The sequence below is a fragment of the Thunnus albacares genome, chromosome 4 (assembly GCF_914725855.1).
Source record: "Thunnus albacares chromosome 4, fThuAlb1.1, whole genome shotgun sequence".
Classification (NCBI taxonomy): Eukaryota; Metazoa; Chordata; class Actinopteri; order Scombriformes; family Scombridae; genus Thunnus; species Thunnus albacares.
In genome coordinates this window covers 13,428,933-13,440,636 of record NC_058109.1, presented here as the reverse complement: position 1 = coordinate 13,440,636, position 11,704 = coordinate 13,428,933, and the positions used below count along the sequence as shown (strand labels likewise).

The following is an 11,704-nucleotide window of genomic DNA, read 5'->3' as shown; positions in this document are numbered from 1 at the left end:
AGAGACGGGGTACACCCTGGACAAGTCACCAGTCAATCACAGGGCTAACATATAGCATAGAGACAGACAACCATTCACATTCACATACGGGCAATTTACACTCAGCAATTAACCTCTGGGTTCAAACCTAGAACCTTTTTTTCTTTTATTTTTCATTTAAAATGCAGACTAAAATAGAATGTACCAGTGTGTTGCACATGTAAACTGATTTCTGGTCAGCACTTAACCAGTGAAATGGCACACAGTGACTTGCCACTGCTGTAATCAAAAACAGCCAATTTTAGATGTCAGACTGATGAAAGGCCACACCACACAGTCTGATGTATTTAAATTCAACAGACTAATGCAGTATGGGGGGGTTGACTGATGAAGTAGCCTATGGCTTCTCACAGGACCTATGAATAATTTAATAGAGGTCCAAGTTTAATAGTCTACATTATAAATGAGGAGGAGGAGTACTACTTAAGGTATGTCACAGTACTGTTTACCAAGTCTCACCTAAGTCTCTCTCTGTCTGTCTGTCTGTCGACTATCTATCTATCTATCTATCTATCTATCTATCTATCTATCTATCTATCTGTCTGTACTGTCAGTCTGTATTCTTCTTCCTTGCCCCATTCACCAAATGCAGCAAAACCAAAACATCTTTCCAGTTTACATGCTACATTTCCACTGCTCCATATTTTCTCAGGCCCAGAGAATCATGTTTCCTTCATCTGCTGGCAGTAGCTTATTCACTGGCGCTGACTGATTTATACAGAGGATAGATGAGGAAACATTCACACACAATACACCTTGGCTACCTGGTCTCCTATGGTTGTTGGTGAGGGAATGGGATCCAGCCAGAAGCTATTGTAGCAGTCTGACACATTGAGTTATAGAATTCATTGCTGTATGAGCCATATAGAGTATAACATAATATAATATAAGTCATGTAGACTGGAGGGGTGGTTTATTGTGTGTATTTTGTCTGTGAATAGGCAAGGGAAGAGATAAGGTATGGAACACAGGTACTGTCAGGATTCTCACTGAAATAGAGCTCTTACAGATTGCAAAAACAAAACAAAAAACCAAAACAAACAAAAAACAAAACAAAAAGCTTTAAAGTGGGAGATATTGATATGGGCCATTATTTATTTAATTCCTCGTGCAACCACTTCATATTTCTGACCTGATGCATGCCAAGCAGTGGCTCCAAAGGTCACTGCTATGGCAGAATATTTTATCTAAGCCATAAAGGCAGAAGTCAAACTAGTTGTTACACTAGATTACCTTTTAACTTTTTCACACACACATATATGTATATATATATATATATATATATATATATATATATATATATATATATATATATATATATATATATATATATATATATATATATATATATATATATATATATATATATATTATTTTTTGTTTTCTGTATCCTTTCAAATATCTGTGTTGAAATGACTGTAATGTGGGAATTAATTAGATCCTGGTGGTGGTGATTTCAAAATGAATGAATGGTACACTAAAAAATGCTTTTGTATTGAGCTTTAAATTCAATTTAGTGAAATTGATTCATGATACATGTTGAAGGAAAATTCACATCTATATGTTAGGAAACATACATAACCAAATAAATGAGACAAGTGTTTTGTCTTGTGCTATTTCTTTTTATCGTGTCTGTGTAAGGCTCAGCATTCACTCATTTTTATCTGAGAAACAGAAAGGTCACAGATGTATCATTGTCAATGCCCCTGTCAAAATGTCCCCTGAGGCCCTCCGAGGTTGTCATGATACCAGATGCTAAGTACAAACCCCAGTCTTGCCTTTATTCCACTCGAAAATAGGCTGCTGCTGCACAGTGTTGCAGCCCACACACATGAACATCTCCACCAATGTGTCACTCTCTGCGTACATATCGATCATGCTAGCTTTCACACTGTCAGAGGTTAAGTTAGGTCACTTGTTGGCTGCTTCCTGACTCTCTAGTAAAGTGTCAACTGGGTCGGGGGCTAGATGTTAGGTTAGGTCCCATTAAGATGACCTTAGCTCATCTCATACATTTCCACAACAGTATTTAGGGTCAAAAGGATTAATAACTACTTCAGCAGGGGATTTACAATGATTGCCATGTCACAGTGAGGAGGGCTGGAGCACTGTGATTTCTGTGTTTTTATGGACAGATAAAAGAACACACACAGTGTTGGGGGAGTGGTTAATTTTCAGACTGTCTTCACAAGAAAAATGACAGTATAGGTCAAAAATTCAGTTGCCAAAAATGGCCTATAGTTATGTTTGAGTGGCGGACACTATCTAGCAGCTATAGTAATTATGACTCGGAGAAGTGAAACAGTTCAACTGACGTCAATATATGATGGCTAGATAGATAGATGGCAAAAAGAGGACTTAGCTGCAGGAGACCACTGTTTGCTTCCCATTTCCAACCACTAGTGTCATGTTTCCAACCGCGCCATTACCAACAACGACTGTCGTGGTGTTTACTGTTGCCATGATGATGAAGGTTGCCTAACTTTAAGGAAGCAGTAATTTTAACTCACACCACCTTTCAAGTCATTGTAACCCAAACCATGACCTTTCCCTAACCCTAAGCAATTGTTTTTTGCGCCTAAACCTAACCAGACCTTAACCACAGTGTTGTGATTATATACAACATAATTTTTTTTCAGTTTAGCAATTACTGCTGATAGATGCGGCATATTAGAAAATGCTCCTGTGGGTTGTTCCGATCGACCTATGTGGTCATTTAATTATGAGGATGTGTTGTTAATTTTAGTTTTATTGCATACCAAATTTAATCCATATGAGTATATGTATGTAATGTAACCCTGTATTCTGTATTATGTTTGTGATTTATTCTATAAGAACTGGTTTTAAATGTAAGGTGTACAATGTTAACAAAAAGTGTAAAAAAATAAATCGAAGGTTATTTTTAGCTTTAAGCTTATTTTATATTCAAGTGCAAAACTGTGACTATGTCTGAAATCATTATACTGTATATAGTGTGTTTGCCAGTTTGCTATGTCCAGTGAGAATTATTACCATATATAGTGGACTCTCATTGCAACATAGAAAAATACTGCACAATCAATGGTTATTAACAAAAGAGGTATCTACCATCATGCTGCCACATGAAGGAAGGACCTGAGTAGTGCACAAAAGTGTTTTTTAATTTTGCTAATTATCTCACTCAACACAGAAGTGAACAAATTGACACAGTACCTTTGAGTACACATCATGCAGTTTCTTGGAAAAGACACATATTTTTCACAATAATCTATTTGATACTGATTACAACCACGAATGATCCTGACATACTGGCCACTTCGCAGCTCCACTGGAGCAGTTAGGATTAAGGGCCTTGCTCAGTGGTACCTCAGTGGTGTTAATGAGAGAAGGGCAAGCACCACTCTTACACTTTCCCCACCCAGATTGATCCAACCAGACCAGTGACCTTCTAGCCTCTAAATTTAATGATCTATAAATTGAATGGTTAATATTATGGGGACTTGCTTTTTGTCCCCAAAAGAGAAGCGAGTCCCCACAATGTGACAGTATAAACAAATTTATGTCCTCACAACATGAGCAATACAAGTATACACACACACTTACACACACATAAAAATCTTGGGTAGGAAAGGATCCCCTGCTGAAATTCTCCAAAGCCTCTACTGATCCTTTGAGAGACACCCCTGCGACTTCACAATCCAGTCCTTAGGTCCACTCATCTCTGCTCTGCTCTGCTCTGCTCCTCTCTGGGTTTTAATCTGAGAGTTTTACCCTGGATTGGTCAGGGTAAGCCTAAACATCCCGAGGCTCTTGGAAATATGAAAAACAACCTCTGGAGGAAATATCCCAACATGACAGCTTTTATTCTGGTTCATCTAGCTCTAGGCATGCACCGAGTCATGCCAGGTCTCTTCACTCCTGCTGGGATGTGCAGACCTGGCATGAATCTCCCAAATGCAGGGACCCTACAAGGGTAATCCTCTTGACCATCTGGCATTTTAAGCAGAGTGATCTTTTCTGATGAGACTGAAAGAGTCTTTCTTTGTGTAGAAAGACTCTTAGAAATCCAACTGCGTCCATTTAACTGAAACTGAAAATATCTATAACTTTGAACCCTGCAGCTAGAATAATTCCACGAATTACCTGAGGTTCTGGAAAATCCAACTATTATACGATACTAACCATTGCTGATTCAGCTCACAAGTGATACTAACACCTTTAATGTACAGCCCACATCCCAGTGTAGACACTTAAAAAGCCCATACTGTTGTATGGTACTGAGGATTATTAGGGAAAACATTTTCTATGTTTCAGAGAACAGTGTTTGGTGCCAGAAGTATCATCTTAGCATCTTGCTGTTTCTGTTGTTCATGGATGCTTCCATGGTAATGGAGACACTGCTATTGTGGTTTCTTACTCACCCTGTCATTACAGAATCAGACCGCTGTCACCTTAAAAATAGTGTGAATTACATGATTCATTTCACAGTAAGAGCAATAAAAGGCAGGCATTGCAAGTCTTTACCTTAAAAAGTGAAGGGGAGTTCTCACATCATTGTACTGGATACCTGTGTGCCCAAAGATCTATTATTTACTTCTTTAAATAACTAAATGGTTTAGGCCAAAATACATTTGTGATCTGTGTTTCAAACCATTCAGACCACTCAGATTGACTGGTACTGATTTGCTTAGTGTTTCAAGTGTCAAAACAAAGGCTGGTGAAGCATCTTTTAGTTTGTATGCACCACTTACAGTATCTGGAACAAATAAAATCTGACGTCTGGTCCAGCTCTAAACTCTTCTAAATCAAGACTACAAATATTTCTTTATGCCACTGCTTTTTATCAAATTTGGGGCTATTTATTTCACACTTAAGTGTTGTTTTTTATCCATTTGCATGCCTTATGTAAAGCATTTTAAATGGCTATTTGTCTGAATGGTGCTACTAAACAAATACACTTGCCTTGCCTTGATTGTCAAATTCAATAAATCAAATGAGGTAAACACTTATTAGCGCTCACTTTCCTATAATGTCCTCTAGCTGTATTGGTGAAAGGACAATCCACTATACTGGAATGCTAAGTATAGACCAATATCATGCCGATATCTGTAAAATGAGGAAATGTTTGGGAATCATTTTGGTTTTTACCATATTAGTAATTAAAATTGGGTTCTTGACAAAACCAAAGGCCTACAAGCCCATTACTCTACAACTGACATGCAAATGGACCAAAGTGTTTTCAATCTTCTGACTATCTAAACTCAGTATCCTTTAAGCTGTGCATTCTTGTTATTCTAAAGAAACTCATGAGCTGCATACTTATGGTAAGGTATAACTCTTGTCTCTGTTCCTCCCTCTTGATACACACCTTCAGAGGAGCACACACAGCCTGAAAAAATTGAACAGTACACCCCACACTGTAAAAACTGTGTGTGAAACCCACAGTAATTTCCTGTGTTTCTGAACAGTTAAATACTGTTAATATTTTTTACATTATAGTATTGTGTATTACTCAACATGATACTGTAGAAATCACGGTAATAATCCACTACTGTAGAAAATCACAGTAAACATTATACTAGTGTAGAAAATCACAGTAATATTCATACTAGTGCAGAAACTATTATGTTACTGTAGAAAGTCACAGTAACCATTATACTACTGTAGAAATCACAGATATATTCATACCACTGTAGAAACCATTATGTTACTGTAGAAAATCACAGCAACCATATGTAGTACTGTAGTTAAAGGACCAGTGTGTGGGATTTAGTGTCATCTAGTGGTGAGGATGCAGATTGCAACCAACTGAATGCTCCTCCCCCTCCCCTTCCAAGCTTGTAGGAGAACCTGTAAGAGAAACTCGCAAAAAGCGCAAAAGGCCCTCTCTAGAGCCAGTGTTTGGTTTGTCTGTTCTAGGCCACTGTAGAAACATGGCGGTGCAACATGGCGGGCTCCCTGGAGGAGGACCGGCTCCCTATGTAGATATAAAGGGCCAGTTTGGGACTTGACAGCTTTTCAGATAACATTATCTCATTTATTTATTTATTTTTCCTTAAAAGTATTTTCTTTTTAAGAGAGAGCTTGTGTTAATAGGGACTTATACCCTACATAAAAGGTTATAGATGTGTTTGGAAAGTGACAAAATCAAAAAGGAGACTTTTTGCACTGTAATTTCAGATATAACTAAGGAATTAGAAATCAATGACTGGGTCATCAGTCAAACTGTTTTAATGCCAGCTGTTCCACCATGGTTGCTGCCTCAACCGATAATAGATTTCTCCACAGTGGAACAAGTGCATTCAAGCAGAAATGCATTTAATTTGCAGGCTTATGTGAACACTATGCTACATGAGAGGTATGGGCATTATGTATATGTAATATTTATGTTGTTTAATTAATAAATGTAATAATTGATGTTTCTATGGGTACCAGCTCATGTAGGCATCCAAGGGAATGAAACAGTAAACCTTCTGGACATGGAAAAATGGATTAACAGCAAATCAGGCAGAGTTGGCAATACCAATAAGTAAGGCAGACACCAAAGTTTTCATATGGAACAAAATTGAGATGCAATGGCAGAGGATATGGGTTAAAGATACTAAAGGAAAGCCTTTGTATCAGATCCAGCAAGAAGTCGGAGAGGGAAGGTCACTGGGGAAAAGTAGGAAAGAAGAGTGTCTGATTAGTAGGATTAGACTGGGACACACTAAATTAAATTTATCTCTACACCTCAATGGGAAGCACCCAAGCAGAACATGTGATGTCTGCAATCAAATGGAGACTGTGGATCATGTCATTTTTCTCTGTCTTAAATATGCAAATGAAAGACACTTATTAAGGAACGAACTCGAACGTAAGGGATTAAACACATGGACCTTAAAACAATCTTTGCAAATAGCTCTGGAAATTTGGTTTTAAAGTATGTCTTCACCTATCTATATACACAGTACTGATAACAAGGATATAAGAAGAATGTAACACAACAGTTGGTGGCAATAATGCTCCGTCCAGTTGCAACTCAGCATTAAAAAGAAGAGTACTTGTGTTCATGTCTGTTTTTGTTCAGTACACAGTTGTCAGACGGATAATGTGGACTTTCTTGACATCCTACAGCTTGTTATCTCTGGCTGCTCACAAGTGTGTTGTGCTAACATTATATTGTTACCTATTGGTCTGTTAGCTAAAAGAAACCCATAGTTAACCTGACTGCATTGTGTTAAACTGAAACAGCTTCAAGTTAGAAATATAACTTGTCAACATGCCTTAACATTGCAGATGTTAGCTTTGTATCTTCTGCATTAGTTGGGCATGTGAGAGTACTGTAAATAGTAGTTACCTGGATGTAACTCCAGCTCTATGAGTACTTGCAGAGCCCCCTAACAGACTTCGCTATTGGTTTACCCTCTGAGGTTCTGCCTTGGCACTTGAGAAAGATCTTTGCACTCAGTGCCCAATCAGGAGGTAGGCTCTTCCTCCCGGTGGAGCCAGGAGGAGCCTCAGCCTGATGCTGCCAACCCAGGCAACAGAAGCAGGATTCTTGAGAATCCACCAGCAGCATAGGTGAGGCACAAGAGATGTAGGATCTACCGGAAGACATAGTTTTCTCTGCAAAACTAAACTCGTAGGCGAATCGTTCTCAAGGTAGCTGAGTGAAAAAGGGAGATAACCAGCCATAAGTGGAGCAACCGCTGGGGCAAAGGGGGCAACTGCCCCAGGGCCCACGTTCTGTACCCCAGAGGTAAAATGGGGAGAAAATACAAATCGGGTGCATTAAAATGAAAGGAGCGAGACAGTAAGAAAAGTTTAATTGTATCCTGTGCTCCTCTTACATCTTACTTCTCGCCTTGCTCATCCTTTCAACACAACCACAATGATTATGGAACAGATAATCAAGCTAAGTTACTGCTAGTGCTACTAGCCTGACAGTGGCTAATGACGAGGCTAGTTTTTAAAAGTGACTGTGATATGTACAAAGTTTGTTAACCTGTTCAGATGATTTGCTTCTATGGAGGATGGTGGGATACAGAAATGGACTACAATAAACTACAGCAGGCTGAGCAGGGACAACAATTGGTGAGTGAGGCATCTATAATTAGTTTTGTTTAACTTAAATGTTGGTTATGAAGAAATCACTCGTCACTCCTCACGGGTGATGACCTCTCCTGCTGATGAGCCCCGTCTTTCCCCATCATCCTAGGTCTCACTATACCATGTAAGATTTTTATTTATTTATAAGTAGCTCTTTGAAAATCCACAGTCAAAAACAATTTAGTCAGCTCTTGTGGATGTTGTGCTTGTTATACTGTGTGCCTTTTTTTTTTTTTTTTAGATATATTTATTATTTTATTTAATTTGGCTAAACCACAAGCACCCTAGCGCTCATCTGCTTAGATCTGTTCTTATGTACTAACTCACACAAACAATGCTGTCAAAGTTTCCTAGTTTTCACAGAGAAAACAGTACTTTAAGGTAACAGAATTGTTGTCAATTCAGTGTTTAATCATTACTCATCAGGAGAACCTGAACCTGAAATTCTGTGTGTGACCAAATGGATGCTGTTGATGGAGACCTGACTTCACCATCACCTTGGCTGTCCTCTTCACATTTTCCTTTATGCTTGCTGTTGAATATCAGGAGGAAACAACAGCATCACTGGAGTCTGTTCAATAGGTATTGCTCATCAACATTTTTACATTACATCCTATTTCCTTTACATTCTTTTTACTTTCATTTTCCCAATGATTGCTAAGATTGCTAAGGTTATTAAGATGTCTTTAAAAGCTTGTTACAATAGGTAATTAAAATCTTGTTAGGTGTAACCTATTCTAAAAAAAGCTTACTTCTATGTTTGACAGTCTTAAAATGGCATGTTTTGACCATAGCTTGGCTATTACACTGACAGTAATGGTAAAACATTTTTGTTTTTCCATCATCTACAGTAGCTCTCATTCAGTTTTCTGAAGAACATGAAGAAGCAGTGGAGGATCAAAGTGAAATCACCCGCCTCCTGACCTGCAAGGATCCAAAGCTTTTTGGCCCAGTGGACTTGTGTTGCAAAGTGGACTGAGGTGGGCTTATGGACTCTTTACAGACAAGTACGCATGCACAAACACCATTTTGAGGACTCTAAGGACACCTACCTACCTGGTGATTTGACATCTCCCACAGTTGAGTTTAGATTACCAGAGTGTTTTGTTTTAAGGAAATTACTGTGTCTAGCAAACAATAAACAATCTTTTTACGTATTGGATTTTTAATGTTATCTTTGTAACATATGCTAATGTTTGTAATATATACAGAAGATACAGAATGCAGAATGTTTTCAGAAATTATAAGAACTGGAAACACTGAAAAGGAAACATTCTTATTTACCGTGTTAAGTTGATGCCCATGCAGTCCAAACATTTCTTGCTGTTGCTACTTTACATTAAACTCACTGCTGCACTGGTGTATTGGCTCTCATCAGCCTGCACTGCCCACAGCGTCTCCCACACTGACAATTTCAATCTCTTCTGGGAACACAGACAATAGTTTAGAAACGATGGCATAAATCCTAATTGGCTGGGGGCAAAGCTACTATCCTCGAATATTTCGTATTGTGTTGCCCACTCAGGTGATTCTCTCTCACACAGCCAAAACATTTCCTCGATGTCCACTCATTCTGAGCAGTCCCACTACTACTGACGTCCCCAAGGTCCTAGCGCTGGTTGTACTGTTTCTTCATGCTTCTCTTCCGCTGCTCATGTTGAGCCAGGACCCTCTAGCAACCCTATAAATTTCCCTATTCCAGACACTTCTTTTTGTAATAGATCAGCAAATAATTTTGGACTTGTGAACTCCTGCAATATAAATACTACTAGGTCCAGCTGCCTACAACTGCCCAGTGCTCCCCGTCGGTCTACTCCTGCCTCTACAATCCCACTCATCTACAACAGGCCATATTCTCCCGAGAGGCCTCAGTAGGGAGCTCATACCTGCAACCTTCATCTGCACACAATTTTTTGGTGACACACCAAAAAATTGGCCTTCTGAATGTAAGATCCCTTTGTAACAAATCATTCATAATTAATGATCTGATTGTCTCCAATAGCTCGGATGTTCTTGTGGTAACTGAGACATGGTTGACTCCAACAGACTCGGCTGCCTCAGTAGAGGTTACTTCCCCAATTTTAAACACTTCCATCTTCCTCAACCCTTCGGGAGAGGTGGTGGCTTAGCTGTTTTTTATAAGAAGTGTTTTAAGTGCCCTCTTATTTCATTTGGCAATTTTACATAATTTAAAGTCCTGAGCTTTCTCATTTCTGGACCTGTTCCCTTATTGTGTATTTTATCTTATAGACCCCCAAAGTATAATAATTTTATTACAGACATTTCTGAGCTCTTGTCTGTTGTTTTATCCAAGTATGACAGAGTACTTATGTTGGGTGATTTTAACATTCATGTTTGTTGTCCAGCATATCCCATATCTGCTGAGTTCCTAGATCTGGTTGAAACATTCAGCCTCTTTCATTCAGTTAAAGGAGCTACACAATCCAAAGGTCATACCCTCGACTTGGTAATTTCTTCTGGTCTCTAGCCAGAGAACCTTGAGTTAGTGCACATCTTTGTATCTGACCACAAAGCTGTTATTTTTAAAGCACCTGTACCCTCTCCTGTTTTAAAACCCCACCCCATCATATGGTCTTGCACTTTTATTGCTGACTCTGTAACCAAATTCAGTGATGCCAATTTCCAATTGTTTTTTCCCACTACAACACTCCACTGACAATCAGAAAGCTAAAATCAAACACCCTCCATTGGCTAAATGATCACATCAATCATTGAAACAACAGAAAATTGGAACGCAAATGGAAGCTAACTGAGTCTGCAGTCACCCACAATACTCTTAAGGAATGTATGACAAACTACCAGAAAGCAGTATAAGATGCAAGATCAGCATATTTCTCTGACATAGTATCCAAAAACAATCACAAACCCAAAGTCTTATTCAGTGTAATCAGTTCTCTTCTCAATGGTCCATTCAGAACAGATCTGTACCTAAAAATGACTGGCCAGAGAAATTTGCTGCTCATTTTACTGTGAGGACAGAGAGCATTCAGTCTCAAATTTACTTTCCCAGTCTCAAACCATTAACAGCTCACAGACTCCATTTCCACTGATGCTTTGCAAATTTGGCACCTAGGTGGTAAACAAGAAATAGTACAACAAACAGTCCCTCATCGGTGGAGACGCTCCTGCACAGAGGAGTGTCATGATGACACAGCCGTGACATCACCGCCCCTTTAAAAAGTGAACGCACCCTGAAGAACACACACTCCATGTTGAACTGAGCAAGAGGATCTTCTGTCCTCTGTGAGTCAACTTAACTAATGGAGGTATCACCGTGCACGTGTTTTCCAACACCAATCGGAAGACTCTCTCCTCGCCGGACGAGACGAGACTTCACCCTTGTTCACCCGAACACCGTCCCTGGATCTGAGAGAGACCGCTACTGCAACCAGTGCTCTCACCTCCTGCAGAAGGAAGGAAAGGATTTTCCTTCAGGAAGACGCAGAACTTCTCTGCCCCGTTCTTCTTCAACTGAGTTGACTGCTGTTTTCTCAGCCACGCTGCCAAGGACCAGCTTGCCGTAAACCTTTGCCGACAGCACGAGGACAGCCACCGTCAGCATCCGAGCCGAGGA

At 39.3% G+C, this 11,704-nt stretch overlaps 1 long non-coding RNA gene across 1 annotated transcript; it reads left to right on the top strand.

Annotated features, from left to right (window-relative positions):
* Positions 1–8,159: 8,159 nt before the first annotated feature.
* On the top strand, positions 8,160–10,215 carry LOC122981333. The gene is made up of 3 exons (XR_006403212.1): positions 8,160–8,233; positions 8,536–8,691; positions 8,961–10,215. It is a non-coding gene; the product is annotated as an uncharacterized LOC122981333 (long non-coding RNA).
* Positions 10,216–11,704: the final 1,489 nt, after the last annotated feature.